Source organism: Ambystoma mexicanum, chromosome 1q (assembly GCF_040938575.1).
Source record: "Ambystoma mexicanum isolate Mex_15411 chromosome 1q, UKY_AmexF1_1, whole genome shotgun sequence".
NCBI classification, from domain to species: Eukaryota; Metazoa; Chordata; class Amphibia; order Caudata; family Ambystomatidae; genus Ambystoma; species Ambystoma mexicanum.
The window spans coordinates 86,079,807-86,094,994 of NC_090922.1; positions in this window are offsets into that span (position 1 = coordinate 86,079,807).

Genomic DNA, 15,188 nt, shown 5'->3' on the forward strand with positions numbered 1-15,188 from the left:
ATGGCAGGCCAGGGAACCACCAATATGCTGGATATGTGGGATGGTGGGACACATGTCACGCACCTGCAGAATGAGAAAACACAAGTAGCATGGGGAGAAAAGGTGCAACAAGGGTATATGTGGTACCAACAAGTTTACCAACAACAACAAGAAACACAGCAATGCCTACCACAACAACAAGCGCCACTGCAACAACCCCAGCCACAAACACTAGCCTACCTACAACAACCACAAATACAGCAGGCGTCACTACAGCCACAGATGCGGGTACAAACATACATACCACCACAGCAACAGGGGATAACAACACAACAAGTTAAAGTACAACTGGTACAGCAGCTCACACAAATACAGGACAATGCAGTATCAACAACTGACGTCACTATATCCACAATAGGACAGCCCACAGATGTCTTTGATGTGTCCCATCCTATCGGTCACACCTAATAGTGCGGAGGAACCACGCATACAGGTGGCGATAGGTGACAAAAAATGTCCTTCCTAGTTGACACCGGGGCCACTAGGTCTTGCATAAGGGAGGGTAAGTTTAAATTGTCAGGCGAAGCTATGCACACTCAAGGATTTTCTGGGGCTCGAGGGTTGGTTCCCTTCACTGATAACATCTCCTTATCTATAGGAGATCACGACATGTCTCTTCTGCTTCTGTACTCAAAGCAGTCACAAGTAAACATACTCGGAAGGGATATAATGAGCAGGTTGAACATGACCATCTCCTTCACGGAGAAGGGCATAATTTGCTCTACACCAGGCATTAACATGCTCACAGCACGACAAATACTGCAGGCGTACTGTGGCCAAACAGTGGCCAGGGCTGAGCCAGTAGATGGAGACCTCATCCAATATGGGACAGATATGGCAATAGCATGGTTGCCCAGCATTCAGGGCAAAATTTGGAGGAGGCCAACAGCTTACCTATTCAGACCAGAGACACCAGCAAGTGAAAACAAAGGAAAAATGATTTCAGTGAACATAGAGAGCATTATGGCTACTGCAGACTACATCGCAGTTCACGCCCAAGACAGGGAGGGGAGGGCCTGGAGAGCTGTAATACCACTAGCAGAGGGGTGCAGGCTTACACAGGTACCAGATGAGGAGCTCTTCTCAGACAACAATGGAGAGGGAGAGATGGTGTTTGGAATGAGCATTAACATCTGGTTGAAAGTAACATACAAGCAAGTGGCACAAAAAATGTCTATGGCCCTAGAGCAGCGGTATTCAAACTGTGGGTCGCGACCTCCAGGGGTCCGCGGGAGCATCCCTGGGGGGGCCTGAGAGCTCAGCATGAAATATAATTTTTTTTTTTTTTTTTTTTTTTTTTTTAGATTGGAAGAAATGGGCAGGGGTGGCTCACATGGTCGGGCTGAAGCATGAAACTGTCTCAGGCAACAATGAAAAAGTGGCCCGCAGTTGTAAATGGATATTCATTCCTTTAGCCACAGACTGGGCCTCATTACAACTATGGCGGTACGGTAACAACGGTGCCCGTTGCTACCGCACCGCCATAGTACGAGTTGTGCTCGCGAGTGCCTGTCAGCCCGCCAGGTCTGACCTGGCAGGCCGTGCGGCACGCGTGAGCACAGCTCGTTGGATGCACCGGCACCGTTATTAACGGTGCCAATGTATCCGAGCTCCCCATTCCCATTGAGCCCTATGGAGCTCAAGTGGGAATGGGGATTTACTGGTACCGGCACCCGTGAAAGGGCAATTATCAGGTCTGCCTAACTCTAAATTACCCGGTAATTGCCCATTCGCGGGTGCCACACCCGGATGCAACTGGCACAGCTACCGCCAGAGTTGTAATGAGGCCCACTGTTTCAGTAGTACCCAATGGGGTGCTTTGTGTTAAAATGTAAATAAATTGTGATATATTCAGCAACAATATTCATAATTACTAACTGCGTAGTTAAGTAACTCATCAAACTGGTCCACATTGGCCAAAATGGTGGCCCATTTTGACTGGCCTACACTAGTATTTTTCATTTTTGGTACAGGCATTGCCCTATAGGCCAGTCCGAGCCTGGTGGCTCATCCATAATGGCGAGGGAGCGCCCACCCAGTGGCCCCTCACCCATTATGGAGGAGCTAAGGAGCCAGCCCAGTGAAACAGTGAGCACCCCCTCAGCTGCTTTTTCCAGATGATGGAGTGCTCCTGGGCTGGCTGAACTGTGACAGTTCAGTTTAGTTCCCCAGCCGCACATGCTAACTGAGCCATGCAAGTGCTAGGGTGTTTTGCTTCGCCAACATTGCATAACTCATTATAAATGCTGGCTGGGGCACTGCATGTCTGTATGTCTGAGGGGGAGCTCCTGCGCCTCCTGCAAATACGGACAGAGCAGCCTGGAGCAGGGCTTTTCAGCACCCACATGCAGGCCAATGCAGAAGGTACGTTTATGTTCATTGTTTTTATTTAAACATGTGTATGGATGAGTGTATGCTTATGTTATGAGGGAGTGTATGGTGATGGATGCATGGATGCTCGAGTGAATGATAGAGTGATTGCTGTATGAATGTGTAGCGCCTTGCATACACACATAATCATGTTGATTGTATTAGGCCCAGTGGGGCCCAGGGGACAGGGATGGTATCTTTTTACTGGACATCTATCGTAGATGTCCAGAAAAAAATGTCATGCCTGCCCCCTGGGCTCCCCCTCACCAATTGCAAACTGTTTGGCTATTTACCCATTTTTTTGTTAAAGGTATGCTCTACAATGCAACATTTTAACCCATTATTTAAAAAAAATCACAGGGGGAAACCCCCCTGAATACCCCTGTATTGGTTCGGGCTCCCTCACTATGCTCGGTTTCTATGGCTCTTTTGGGGGAAATAGTTATGCCCCTCCACTTAAAAAAATCACCAGCCGCCACTGGCCCTCAGACTGTGTTGGGAACGGGATGGGGGAACCCAGGGACTATGGTGGGAGCACAATGGGTGGGAACCATGGGATAGTGGGGGGAGCAGAGTGGGGAGAGCCCAGGGTGTGTAATGGGGTGGGGAGAGACCAGGGACTGGGTAGGAGTGGGATGAGGAGCCCAGCGACTGTGATGAGAGCAGGTGACGGCGCGCAATACATACTGTCCATTTGGCATTTCTGGGGGATCCCGACCTGCCCATATTTTGCTCAGAAGGGCCCCGGCCAAAAAACTTTGAAGACCACTGCTCTACAGGTTTCTGTTCCCAGGCTCTATCAGTCCCTCTGCTTCCTCCCCTTCTCCGTGGTCCCTGGCTTCCATCTTTTTCCCTTAAGGTGGTTCTCTCCTAAAGGTGGCTCACCGTGTTTTCACGTCACAACATGGATGGGGCACAGATTTCCCGTTTTCAGCCAAGTGTGCCAGGGACTGGGTAGGAGTGGGATGAGGGAGCCCAGCCACTGTGATGAGAGCAGGTGTCTGCGCGCATACATACTGTCCATTTGGCATTTCTGGGGGGTCCCGACCTGCCCAGATTTTGCTCAGGGGGGGCCCGGCCAAAAAAGTTTGAAGACCACTGCCCTAGAGGCACCTGCCCCTACGCCAGTGCCATTTTACGAGAAAGACATGGCAGCTGTACCAACATCCCTGTGGACCACCAGTCCATATGACGTTGGCTGCATCGAAAGCATTGGAGGAATAAAAATAAAACTGAAAAAAGGAGCAATGCTACCGAGGGTGAAGCAATACCTACTATCAAAAGAGGCAGATGAGTGCATATATGAAACAATAACATCTCTAATAAACAATGGTATATTAGTACCATCAGAGTCACCATGCAACACAGCTGTGTACCCTGTGTGCAAAGGAGGGGTCTTGGCGTTTTTTCCAGGACCTAAGACCTTTGAACCACATTGTAGAGGCAGAGTACCCCATAGCAGCTAACCCAGCCACCATACTATGTGGAATACCAGCAGATGCATCACGGTTTACCGTGATTGACCTAAAAAATGCTTTCTTCTCGATACCTCTTCACCCAGACTCACAGGACCTGACAAGCTTCACATACCGCAACACAAAATGGAAACACACAACGTTGCCCCAAGGGTACTGTGAGTCGCCATCCATCTTCAACAGAGTGATACAAATGGATTTGGGAAACATTGAGATGGAGAGCACGTGCTGCAATATATGGATGACATAATCATCTGCAGCACCACAGAAGAGAGGTCTAGGAAGGACTCATTAAAGATGCTTACAGTGTTAGCTGAGAAGGGGTACAAGGTAGACAAGGAGAAGTTACAGTTGTCACAGATTATCAACGTTGGTCATGGTGGCAAAGTAAGAGAATAGGAAGAACAGCGAGTAATGTTGTTGTGCAGACTCCTAGGGTTACTCCGATTCATACGGAAGGCAACAGTCTAGTTGTTTCAAGTTCACCTGACGTATCCGTACCTGATCACGTGACTCCTGATAAAGAAGGAAGTGTTTCAAGCATACGCATCGCTACTGCCTTTACCGATGCTCCACTTACTCTCTGGCCGTATATTGCCCTCTCTGATAGTTTCTTGCTGGGAGTTCAGCCCCCGACACTCGCTACAGCTCCAACCTCACAGAACAGCCTCCTCGGTCATCAGTGGATTACCGAGAGTTGCCAAACTCTGTAAAGGACTTCATTCAGGATCCATTAAAGGGCATTGATCCTCTGCGCTCTCCAACTCGTCCAAAGAACTCCATCCATCTTTCCACCGTCCAGTCCGAAGATTAGCTGCTACACAGGGTTTTATTCCCCAGGAGGGTTTCCCTGGGGGTTGTGCTTTCCTCCTCCCTGGCATACATTACGGGGAAAGAGGGGAGCAAGATTCCCACGGGAGATTTTCCATTTTTCTTGCTGGCTGTCTTCATTGTGGACCGCAGTCTACCCAGGTTAGTGATACTTAAAGTTATATTTCAATAACAGTTGACAACAGTACTGCCAAGAACAGGTGCTTTACATTGGTCAGCTCATTTCACAGCATTGAAGGAACATTGCACCACAAAGGGCACAAGCCATAACAAACACACCACACCACAGACAGAGAGAGAACTACAGCAGTTTCTGGGCCTATGCAACTACTGCAGGGCATGGGTTTTTGACTACAGCTCATACATAGGACCCCTACTAGAGGCCCTCAAGGAAGCACAGAAAGGGGATAAAAAGTTGGGATGGACAAGAGAAATGAAAGAGGCATTTGATTAATTAAAACACGCTATCTCAACAGCACCAGTACTGGCCACCCCAAACTATGAGCATCAATTTTTCATTTTCTCACATTGCGACTCAGCAGTAATGAAGGCAGTTCTGACACAAAAAACAAGCATGGGGCACAAACCTGTAGCATTTTACAGCGGATACTTGGACCTGGTAATGTTAGGTAATTTCCCTTGCGAACAGAGCCTGCAGCCGCAGCATTTGCGGTGGAAAAATCATCATTAATAACAATGGGGTGCCCAACAGCACTATTTGTGGAACACGCCCTCTTTGCCATAGTGAACAAGCCCAAATCGACATTGCCCACACAGAGGGCATCAGGATATGAGATTATTTTGTCAAGACCAGAATTAATGATTGTTAGATGCAGTAATGTAAACCCAGCAAAATTTATAGCAGAGGTAGTTGAAGATGGTGACTACTCTCACGATTGCACACAGGCCATTGAAATTTACTCTAGTGCAAGAAAGGTTGAGGAAAATGACCTAGAGGGGGGTGAGATAATGTACATTGATGGGTCCTCAACAATTGACCAGAGTGATGGGGTAAGGAGGACAGGAGCAACAGTGGTTGGGCTGACAGAGGATTGGATGTATGTACCAGTTAAATGTGTCCAGCTACCACAACATTACTCGGCCCAAGCAGCAGAACTAGTGGCCCTAATTTTGGCATTAAAAGAGAGCAATGACATGAGGGTAAAAATATATTCAGACAGTGCATACGTCACATCGACAGTGCACTCAGGGATAATAAAATGGCAACAAAGGGGGTTCAGAAGAGCAGATGGAACCCCAGTACAAAGTAATAAATGACCCTAAAGAAATAGCATTGGTCAAATGTCAGGCACACACTGACAGGGATGACCCTATCCCAAAAGGTGATGAAACAGCAGACGCACATACCAAACATGCTGCGTATTTTGGCGAAATATGGACCCTCCCAGAAAAACACAATGATAGGGTGAGGGCGGGGGCAAGACAAATGTTGATGAAGGAGGGGTACACACACATCCCTGAAACACAAATTATGGAATTACAGGCAGCAGCACCTATGGCGGAAAAGGAGCTATGGGTCAAAAGAGGCTGTACAATGTCCCCCACAGATGCATTATGGCGTCAGAATAATACAGGCAAAGTAGTGATTCCCCTAACTCTATTAAAAAAGCCCTGGATCAACTACACCATCCCACACACACAGAAAAGGAAGTGATTGCAGCACAAATTAAAGACTGGTTCTGTCCCGAGCTCAATTCACACATCACAAACTTTATCAGCAATTGTCTAACCTGTCAACAGTTCATGGCTGGTCACACGCTGCAAGTGATAAAAGGTACTATACCCCAGCTTGAAGGACCCTTTCTGCACTTACACATTGACTACGTTGACATGATCAACGTATGTCAAGGATACAGATATATGATTGTGGTGGTGTGCCCATTTTCAAGGTGGATAGAGGCTGGACCCTGCTCTCATGCAGACGCCTTCAGAGCAGCCAAGTTCCTGGTAAGGTAGGTCTTCCCTAGGTGGGGGGTTTGCGAGGTGCTGTGGTCAGACAATGGCCCGCACTTCGCAAATGAAATGTTTGAACACATAACTACACTGCTTGGCATTAAACACAAATTTGCTTCCGCATACCACCCACAGGCTAATGCTCTTTGTGAACGCCTGAACGGCCTCCTAAAAGAAGAGATTGCAAACATTCAGCAGACAACTAAGAAAAGCTGGTTGTACTGCCTCCCCTTGGCCCTGTTTGAATTAAGGAATAAGCCAGGGTCAGATCACCACCTCACACCCCACGAGGTGGTGACTGGACGTCAGATGCGCCTTCCACTTACTCCACCATCAAGGGCCATGTCAGAATATCATACCTCTGCTAATGTTTTTGCTGACGAAATGTATGAATATGTGTCTTCCTTGATTACTAGTGTCGCATTTATCTCTCAGCAGCTCGAGCGGACGCAGGGCGGGTCGAAAATCATCCAACAAGAAGATATAAACGAGGAACAGGAACAGCCACTAGACTGGACTGTTAAGGAGGGAGACAGCGTTCTCCTCCACAACTTTAAAAGAAGGTGGAACAGCCCCAGATTTACGGGACCCCACCAGGTGGAAGCAGCAGCTCCTAGAGCAATTAAATTGGCAGATAAACACGTCTGGAATCACATGCATGACGTCAAGTCCTTCAACGGTCAGACCCGCCCTTGCATTGACAACAGGGCCACCGCAACAGCACCAGAAGACAAGACGACAGCAACAGCAACCAACAACAACTGCAATAAAGCCCCTATGCCCCCAAATAACAGACACTACCAAAGACTCAAATGAACAATTGCCCATAGCCCACCCCATGGTAACGAGATCCCAGAGCAAACAACAAACTGCCCGCCCAGCCCCGCCCATGCTACTACCCAAATGAAGGACATTGCCTAACAAATTGTCACATTGCACAACACTTGTAGACATGTACATGTTCTCTCTCTCTTTCTGTCTCGCACATGCAGGCACCGCGCACTACTGTTTATGTATAAACAAAAGTAAAGGAACTAACGGTGCATTTTTCCCAGTGGTAAATGCCACCGACAGATGACAGCACCCCTGAAGCACTGTCACACCAATTTGTTAACACTATAAAAAGACCAAAACATCTAAAAAAGAGGAGGATACGTGTGTATTATAACATGTTCATTTTGGCCATAGAACAATCGTTCCCACGTCTCCACGAGCACTTACCAGCTCTGAGAGATAGGTCACTGAGATTAGCGTGGGAAAAGCTTTTCGCCTGGGCATTAAACGACTACTTGATAGCTAGAGCTTGAATAAAAAATAAATACTAACAACATTAATGCTTATTTTTAGAAATTTTCAGGCGGGCAACTATAACGTCAAAGACAATAAGCTGCAGGACTGCAGCAAAGGTAAGAGAAAAATGCCAGTGATATTAGCTATTGTAATAAAATTAATAGGTGTGTTGGTTATCACTGGACTTTTGGCTGCCTCTGTCTGGCAGACACACTATGCTTATAATGTTATGGCTGCACCCAAAACTAATTTACCCCTTCCCACAGCTGCAACAGGTACGGTGTCAGGTGGTACAAGTAACATAAGAGGTACTGGTAACAGGGTTAAGCGTAGTACCTCTATGGATAACAATGGGGTGGAAACATACCTCACAGCATCCACACACGTCTCAAATAACATGTGGTATCAGCACATGTCCCAAATTGGTAAGCAGACAACTAAGGACAACTGCCATGTGTGCTCGCTGATCCCATACGCCATGAGCGCATCAAGGACATTTGTAGCTACTGAAGTGCCAACAAGAACAGTACAATGTCTGATATATATGGCGATGTTCCAAACAAAAGGACGATTTCAAGGAAAAGTAGTAATGTTGCATTGGAAGACAAGGGACTCATACCCATATGAAAATAACTTCATCAAAACACTTATGATGTACAATAGTTACCGCCAACATACTCAAGTGTTCCGGTATGTGATGGATGGCCCTGACAAAGGAGAAACTAAGAAAGTAACATTAAAATACATGCCGTGCAATTGGTATGCAAGCGAAATTGCTGTTGAACCAGGTTGCTAGGAAAGACCACTGATAGTAATGTATGGGAATATATATACGAATAATGGATGGACAGATGGAGTGGTGGGGAGCAATATGGTAACATCCGCAAATGAAAATGTAGCCAGAAAAATTAAACTAACCACAAATGCTGGACAGAATGGGTAAAGAATGTACCTCTATTAACATGGCTGGAGAAAAACGAAGACCCAATAATTATATTACCGCTAATTGCACCCACGCTGTGCTATCAACACACTGGCGATGTTGATGTTGGAAGTAACAACAATTGTAAAAGTACAGTACTGATACCTGAAGGGGGTGCCGGCACAGCAGTTCTAATGGACCACTATTGGGCCTTCAGAGATAAGGCATACCACAGCTTACCACCATCTTGGAATGGAATATGCACTATGGTACACGTCAACGTACCATCTCTGGTTGTGCCTCAGAAAGATGTCAACTTGGGCAACTTCCCTAAGATGGACGAAAGGAACAAAAGGAGGAGAAGATCTGTGACGATTGAAGACGGTGCAGGAAGAAACGACACAGACATCTTGTCAAGAGTGAAAAGACAAGGAGAACCACTGATGGGAAACTACCTGTGGGGAAGATCGGAAACAGCACTAAGTGACATTCCTGCAGGACACAGACTGTTCAGCAGAGCAGCAATGTTCTTCTCATCAATAATACATCCAGGACTGCAAGCATATGCAAATGCAAAATGGCTTCAAATAACCCGATGGGAGCTAATGATGACCATAAATTCAACCGTCAATGGATTTAATGCAATAAAAGAAGAATTGAGGGCAGTGCGAATGGTAGCACTGCAGAATAGGTATGTGCTGGACCTCCTCACGGCAATGGAAGGAGGAGTTTGTGCAAAAATTGCAAAATCATGTTGCACATTCATCCCCACTAACGACGCGGACAATTACTGAGGCAGTATCACAATTCGCAATGATGCACTCAAAAATGGTAGAAGAAGCCAAAGGAGTAAAGAAAGATGGCAGCTGGTTTTCATTTTTATGGTCATGGATGCCTTTATGGCTGTCAGATGGATTGAAAATAATAGTAGGATGTATAATATTGGGAATGGCTGTATTGCTTGGAATGAGGTTATGGAAAGCAAGAACAGCACGAACAACGGACGAAATGATGGAAATGATCGGCAAGCACGCCCTACTACCAGCTGATGATGACAAACACACAGACATTATTATAAAAGAAAGAGAAAGGTTGCACAAGCAGATACTAGAAAACCACTTGGACCCACCATCGGTGAAAGTAGAGAACCCAAGGAACCCAAAGAGCTATGTTGGAAAGTGGGTATACTCCAAACCCGGTGGTGGCTGTGTCAATATGTATTGGTCATTTGAAGATCATGTCCACCACTATGGACACTGGCTGGAATAACAAAAATATGGAGGGTACGCGGAGACAAGAAAATGGATAATTCTGTCGGACAAGACGACCAGAGGGGGGACTGAAGTGGGAGAATGGGATAACACCCTCCCCCCAGACTCATCCAGACCATGGCCCAGGGGATCACGACCCAAGCACCCCTACGAGAGGAGTTCGAACAGTTCCCTTCCTTACCAGATGACAAAGTATCCTGCTTCAAAGGCATACACATACAAGGAGCATGCCCATTAGCACGCCCTAGCCAAGCCGACGCATGCGCCATGGATCAGCTCGATTAGACACCAACCATGAAAATCACCATCATTAGAGATGCCATGACGACATAGCCAACGGACAAGAGCACACGTGCCACCATGCACACTGGTCACTCACACACCAACCCACACGAAGAATTTACTCAGGGCTATGACGTAGCGGACTGACATACCCACGGACATGCATCGTTGTTATTTTTCACGTAGGCCTTCTACAGCACCGCAGAAATGCAAGACGCCTGAAGAGCTCGTGTATATGCTTGCTGATGCTTTTTCGCTACCTATCACTATGAAGATGCCAAAGGCTATGCACCCAAGACTGAAGTCATAAGCAGTGAAGTTATAAGTGAACATGGGTGTGCTGTGGTGCGGTGGTTGTGTGCACGACCTAGCGTCTTAGGTGCATGGCTGCAGACCATGTACCCAAGAGTAAACTTATAAGTAGTGAAATTACAAGCACCATGGTTTTGATATGCTGTGATGGTTGTGGGTAGGACCTATAGTCTTGGTTGCTTGGCCATAGGGTGTAGGTGGTAGGTTATACATCCAAGACGCTAGGCCCAGCCTACAGCCACTGCTCCATATTACTGCCTTAGATTAGACGTGTAGATTTGAATATGTACGACATGACTGTAATTATACTTACTGTTTACTTTGTTCAGAATCCATATATTTCTTACTTGACTTTAGTACTTGGCGGAAATATCCTTTTTTAATTTCTGTGATAAAAGAAAAGTGTATGTAAGTGTTTGTATTTTATGAAGACTTATTACATTGTATAATAGACAGTTAAGCTTTTTTTTTTCCTCATATTTAGTTTACAAACCAGTTTACTGTGCATTTTGCTCAGTTTCTGTGTTTTATTTTCAAATCCTTGGGTCTGGGGGAAAAAAATCCTTGTCGGATTAAAAAAAAAACCTTTATTTGCTATTCTTCAAACTATTTCTTTGTTTTCTTTGAGTGTTTCCTTGTTCTTTCTGTTTAATGTTATGTCTGTTGCCTTGTTGCAGATTTTTAACAACAGTTAGACACCTGTTGGTGTATTCTAACTGTGCATTTGTTGTTACAGATCTGTGGTATTCATTTATCTGTGTGGTTGTTATACACTCTTGGGCAGTTAGATACCTGTTGGCATGTTCTAACTGTTTATAGTCTTTTATTTGATTTTTTGGTAATGTTGAAGTACACATTAGTTATTAAATGTTGGCTTTAAGAAGATTAAGTACGCATTTGTAATATTAGCTGGCAATCTCTGCTTTAGAGTAATGGTGCTATTATTACATTTGAACCATCCACATTTCTTTTTAATGTATGCAGTGTAGTGACCTACATTGGTTGTAGCTCCTGCGTGGTAGTTTATACCTATTGTTGTAAAGGTTTTCTTTCCAAGTGACACTTGACCGTGTGTGAATCCAGTCAGCTTGCAGTTTTTTGGAACCATCTGCATTATAACGTAGAAGCATAAGTATTATGTAGTTACTATGTGTTTGTATCAGCAAGGTGGAGCGATTGTCTGAATTGCACATAGTACATAATCTGCCATGGTTTGCATTCTGTACAAGTTGCTGAAATGGAAAGGATTCACAATTAGGTATGGATACATACACAAATCGCTCATTTGGGATTTGTTCCTGTATCACATTGTTACAGAGAGTGCACGTATGTTTCCACATGTATGAAATCTGGAAGATTTCATTTATAGGTATGTTTTTGTTTTCCAGTACTTGTAGTAAGTACATTAGACATTCTTGTGGATCTTCTTGTGAGTTTATAGTGAATCTCACCATTCTAGCACAGTAGTCCAATTCTTGTCTTATTCTGTGAACACGGTACGTGTTGTCAGGATTGTTTGTTGCGTTTCTTTGAAGGACTAACATTTGCAAACACAATTGGTCTGTACTGTGTAAGTAAATATTGTTAACAATTGGTGGCAATTGAAATAGAATATTCATTGCTACATTTGCATAGCAACTTACACCAGTTTCATTTGCAAATTTGAATGGACCAGCTAGTTCTGTCTCTGAGTGCTTTTTTCAGAGTTTTTGTTCCTTCTTTGAAGAAGTACCTGATTTACTTTCCCTAATAGGTTCTTCTTTGCTTCTGGTAATTGATGACGTTTTAGCTTATTTTGTTTTCTTTGAAGGATTTGCCGTCAGATTGTTTTGCATTTCTGTTTGAATTAGTTTTCTTTTACCACGTTTTACTTTTTCTGTAACAGGATATTGTTTCAGATGGGGTGTGTACAGTGAACGCAGTCTAATGTATTCTAAAATGCAAGGAATATCAGCGTTCAGTTTACTTGCATCAAAGTTGATTAGAAATAGACTGTCAAGTGTACGTAAGCATGATAGTCCTACGTAGCTCATGCCTTCTTTAGAGACTGTGTTTCCTATATCTATCAATGCTTTGTCTAGGGTAAGACCTTGTGATTTATGAATGGTGACTGCGTATGCAAGAGTTGGAGAAAATAGTTTTCTACGTACATACATGTCTTTAAAGAGAAGGAATCGAGCAGTTGAGCGCCCAATCCTTTTCACTTCTGAAAGTTTGTCAAAGTGAATATTGACAAACTGAATGTTGTTGTCACGTGGGTATGTTTGGAAGCCAACAACTGTACTCAGTACCCCATCAGCTAGCCCTTGCTCCATGTCAAGGTTACATTTAAACATTATTGTATAACTTAAGGATAATTTTGATATTTTTTCCAACCCAGCTGTGTTGGAGATTGAATTTTCTAAGGTATTTAGTCTTGTTGTGGCTTGCTCACACATGGGTAGTGTCATATCATGTACGTACGCACAGACACATTGTCTGTGGCGCAAATTTCCATTATTGGTTGCATTTCTTTTTTTTTAACATTATTTAATTGAATTTGAAACAGCTTGCAAGAGTTGGCATTAAGGCCATAGAATTGACATTTTTGTGCACTAATTGTTCCATAACATCAGTAGCACATGCATTATCGCCATAAAGTGCATGAAAGTGCCAGTTTTTCAATATTGCTTGTGCTTCTTGAGCTAGTATACCAACTCTAATACTTTTTAAAATGTTGGCATAAGTGAGATCTGCAGATTGCTGCATGCTTTCTGTTAATTCTTTGTATTGGAAATGTTGCCAAAGGTTGACATTTCTTATCCTGCCAACAGTTCTATGGCAGAGTTTGTGTCCTAAGGTTTTAAAAATAGGTTCACCTTTCACTGGTGTCAATTGTAGAAGATCTCCGAAAACGATAATGTGTTTCCCTGCACAGAGTTCTTCGTACTTTGTTTTAAGTACTTCTTGCAATCTGAGGTGAATCAAAGCCAACATTAGGTTGGAGACCATGCTTACTTCATCTATTAGTAGCATTTTCATTTGTTTTAATACTCTGCGTAGTTCCATTGTAGCTTCTGTAGAAATGTTGTAATAGTCTAATTTATTTTGGTGTTCTACTGGAAGGAGTAGTAATCGGTGTAAAGTGACACTGCTTATGTTGTAGGCAGCTAAACCTGTGGGGGCAGTTACAACAGCTGACAGTTTGTTGTTTGTCAATTGTTGAAGGAACTTGCTGATGATTTTGATTAAGAATGTTTTTCCTGACCCAGCTTCACCACTGACGTACAGCAGTATAGGTTTGTAATTTTGGCAGGTAAATTCTTAATTTTCGTGTTGTACACCATGTGCAACTTGTTTTGTTACTGCTTCAAAAATGGTGCGCTGATCTTTGTTAAGTTTTGCTTGTAGTACAGTTAAGTCTTCTATATCTTCTTCATAGTGACACATGGTGTTTTCCACTTCTGTCATAGCTAATTCTGCCTCATTTGCTATTAGTGGCTGTCCTAGTGGTTACAGAACCTGTTACAGAAGGTTTTACAAATTCTTGAAAGTTACCATCTACACAGGCTGCGCTGAGTAAACCAATTTGAAAAAGCTTGCTGTGGTGAATTTTAAGCAAAAGTAGATGGGGAAGTGATCACAAATATGCGCATCTGATGTTTAATTCAAATGAAGTAGATTCACAAAAGAAGACACACATTTTTGAAAAAGTACATGTGTTCAAAAATTCAAACAGAGCAAAATAATCACGATGACTAAAAGGATTCCATTATGTCATATGGTGCACACATGCTAGGGTTCATGTGTTCGAAATTTGATCAAAACAAAATAGACACTTACTTTCCAACCTTATGGGAGAGGAAACGAAAACTGTGAGCGACATTCATGCAGAACTCGGTATCCACCAACGCAACATGGATATCAAGGAACACAAGAACAGATCAAAATACATGCCACCTATTACTGGAGATAATGTTATTGACACTTTTTACAAAATAATCACTAAGGAAATTCATAAACATATTGACGGATTTCAACAAAATTACAGTAGTAAGAAACAGAACTTAACGAAGTCGGAACGACAGGCTCTACAAGATATAAGTGAAGACAGCTCCATCATTATTAAGGAAGCCGACAAGGGTGGTAATATTGTTATTCTCAACAAATCTGATTACATCCAAATGGCCATGGAACATCTTGTTACGCCGGGATGTTATGAGAAACTTACCACCAATCCCACAGTATCAACTATACAAGAACTACATACCTTACTTCAATACTGGTATAACCAAGGATTACTTTCTGATGAGGAAAAAGCGTTCTTAATGATCTCCAAACCACTTATGCCTACGATTAACTTTCTACCCAAAGTTCATAAACCTTTTTTGTCTCTCCCATCAGTTCGACCAATCATGAGTGGACAGGGAGGTGCTACAGAAG